Source organism: Pygoscelis adeliae, unplaced genomic scaffold (genome assembly GCF_000699105.1).
Source record: "Pygoscelis adeliae isolate BGI_AS28 unplaced genomic scaffold, ASM69910v1 Scaffold226, whole genome shotgun sequence".
NCBI classification, from domain to species: domain Eukaryota; kingdom Metazoa; phylum Chordata; class Aves; order Sphenisciformes; family Spheniscidae; genus Pygoscelis; species Pygoscelis adeliae.
Genome location: NW_008824983.1, coordinates 1,941 through 4,720, shown reverse-complemented (window position 1 = coordinate 4,720; position 2,780 = coordinate 1,941). Strand labels below are relative to the sequence as shown.

At 38.6% G+C, this 2,780-nt stretch overlaps 1 long non-coding RNA gene across 1 annotated transcript; it reads left to right on the top strand.

Annotated features, from left to right (window-relative positions):
• The first annotated feature begins 548 nt into the window (after positions 1-548).
• LOC103918396 lies at positions 549-1,883 on the top strand. The gene is made up of 3 exons (XR_663693.1): positions 549-628; positions 1,380-1,542; positions 1,814-1,883. It is a non-coding gene; the product is annotated as an uncharacterized LOC103918396 (long non-coding RNA).
• The last annotated feature ends 897 nt before the right edge of the window (positions 1,884-2,780 follow it).

Here is a 2,780-nt window from a genome sequence, read left to right as displayed (position 1 = left end):
AAGTAAACCTGTAAACAGTTTTATTTAATGTTTATAAAATTTTCCAACCAGAATAATTTCTTTACCAATAGAAAGGGAATGCATATTCAGTGTTCGTCTGATCTTCTTTCAAACATAAATATTGTTTGAGCATTTAGAATCACAGATACGTTGGCTGGAAGGGACTTCTGAGGGTCATCTAGTCAAAGCTCCCGCTTGGAGCAGGACAGTTGCTAGCACTGGACTAAGCCAGTCCCAGGTGTAGACCTTTGTACTTCTTTTGTACAGTTCATGAGGTTTCTGTTTTCCAGTCCTGCAGTTTCTCAGTGCCCCTTTGAAGTGAAGCTCTACCATTTGGCATGTCAACCATCCCTCTAATTCAGTATCATCCACAAGTTTGCTGATGGTACATTCTGTCTCATCATCCAAGTTACTGATAAATTTATTGAACTATATCAGCCCCAATATCAACCCCAGGATACTCTTACTGTTACTAGCCAGCAAGTGAAGCAACTTGAAGCCGTCAAGCCTTCAAGTCTCTCTGCCCACCCAGCCAGTTTTCAACCACTCCAACAGTCCATCTGGCCTCAGCTTCCTCATGTGTATGCTGTAAGAGATGGATGGTGTCAAAAGCCACAGGAAAGTTGGGGTGTATTGTATCCACTGCTGTCCCTTTAGCTGCGTGACCAGACATTTTGTCACAGCAGGTGTTCAAATTTGTCAAGCATAATTTGCCCTTGGTAAATGTGTGTTGAATCTCCCTGATTACTTTCTTAGCTTTCACACAGGTAAGGGGACAAGCTCAGCTTTTTTCTAGAGGGTGAGGTGGTGCTGACTGGACATAGGCAGTGCTTCTTGCCTCTCTTAAAAATGATCACGCATTAGTCTTTTTCCAGTCAATTGGAGACTTTCTCTGATAACTGTTTTTCATAGGTGATAGACAGTTGCCTCACAAGCATGTCAGCTGTGTCTCTTAGCAACCTTGAGTGTAACCCATCTGGCTCTGTGCGTTTGAATACATCCAGCTTCTCCAAGCAGTTGCTGGCCCCACTCCTACTTATCCCTCTCCTTCCCGAACACTACTGGTACAAGCAGAGGTCTGGGTGCAGGCTTTGCCTGTGAAGACAGAGGCAAGAAAAGTGTTGAGTACTTCAGCCTTTTCCATATCACCTGTGACAAGGTTGTCTTCCCCTTCAGTTGGTGGATGCACATTTTCACTTAACTTTTCTTTATGATACTTTCATACTTTTAAAATTCCTTCTTGTTACCCTGTATGTCTATTGCTAGTTTTAGCTCCAGCTGAGCTTTGGCCTTTCTGATTTAATGGAAATAAAGGATGAAAACAAGCCATGTCAAACAGCGAGTATTTTATTTAACAAATATTTATATGGATTTTTTAGGAGCTGGTGATTCTGAAGACGGCCCAGTCATCATGGCTCATGCTAGTATTTATGTGGGTTTTACTGTTCCTCAATTACTGAGAGGTGCTAGCAGAATTTTTCCCACTCACTCTGCGTTGGTGGTGTTGAGGCACTCTGCTTTTTGTTACTGCACAGTGAACAGGTAGGTTATCTATAGAAATACTGCTTTTTTTTTTTAAAGAGAGTGTCATGATAACACTGTCAAAATGAGGCTGACAAATAATTATAGACCTACAAATACCTATTTAACTCCCAATTGTATATGTATATTTAATTCTTATTTAGATTTATGTCACTTGGAATGTAGACTGGATTACACTGGCAAATTCATATGTTAATAGAAATTCATATCAGTAAGAGACAGTAGCACAGTTTTCAAAATGGCAATTCTCTTTGTTTGCTTTTTCTTGCAGCACAATAAAATCAAAGAGGAAAATGGATCATTTAGAGAGGACGGCAAATAATTTTCGCCAGGAGGTTAGTGTTCTGTTCTTTAGGATGTAATTTTTTTTGGTGTGAAGAAACTGGATAATTGTATTTGATTCTTAGGCTTCATCTTCTCTTCTACTGGAGTCTGTTTTACTTGTTTTTCTCCTTATTCTTCATATTTGATATTTTTGTAGGTATATTTTGTGGTCATGGGTGAAATGTAATGAGTTATAAAAATTGTTGGTGACACGTGATGCTGTCTACTTTATGTTGCACAAGAAATTTAGTAGAATTCTGGTAAAGTATGGATTATGATAAGTAATGAAAGCATACCGATACCCATCATCTCTACACAGGCTTCTCAGATTTTTATGGGTTTCTGCAATTCTAATTCAAATTTGAGATTAAAAAATGTGTAAAATGTCCTTTTATAACATAGGAGGTAAGATAAAAAGTGTGGAAATTTTGAGGGGAGAGATGATAGAGAGTTGTAAAAAGGATCTTTGTTTGTGTCTATTTTAATTCACAAGTACAAGGAAGGTAGAGCATGGTTCTCCATCAAAATCCAGAAATGCTTGTTCTGGATGTCAGTTTTGTGCAGTGAGCATTCTTTTTCATAATGTTCAGAGGTGAACATACTCTCGTACTTCATGTAGGTATTTGCTTTCTGTAATTAGCTAAAGTAGATGTTTTAAAATTTTAAATACTGGGAGAATATGACTTCAATTCTCAAAAACATTTCACTAGTGAAATAATGCTGCATTTTTCTTAGACTTCTCAGGAGAAGTATGGCACTTCTTTGACTGAAAAATCCCATCTTTAATTCCCAGGAGTTGGGAAACGGTGCCCAAGTTTTCTCCATCGTTTAGTTAGCTTCTCTCAGTCTTGAGTAGCCATTCACGACAGGCCAGTCCTGCATGTGTCACACAGCAGGACAAAACTGTATGTTCT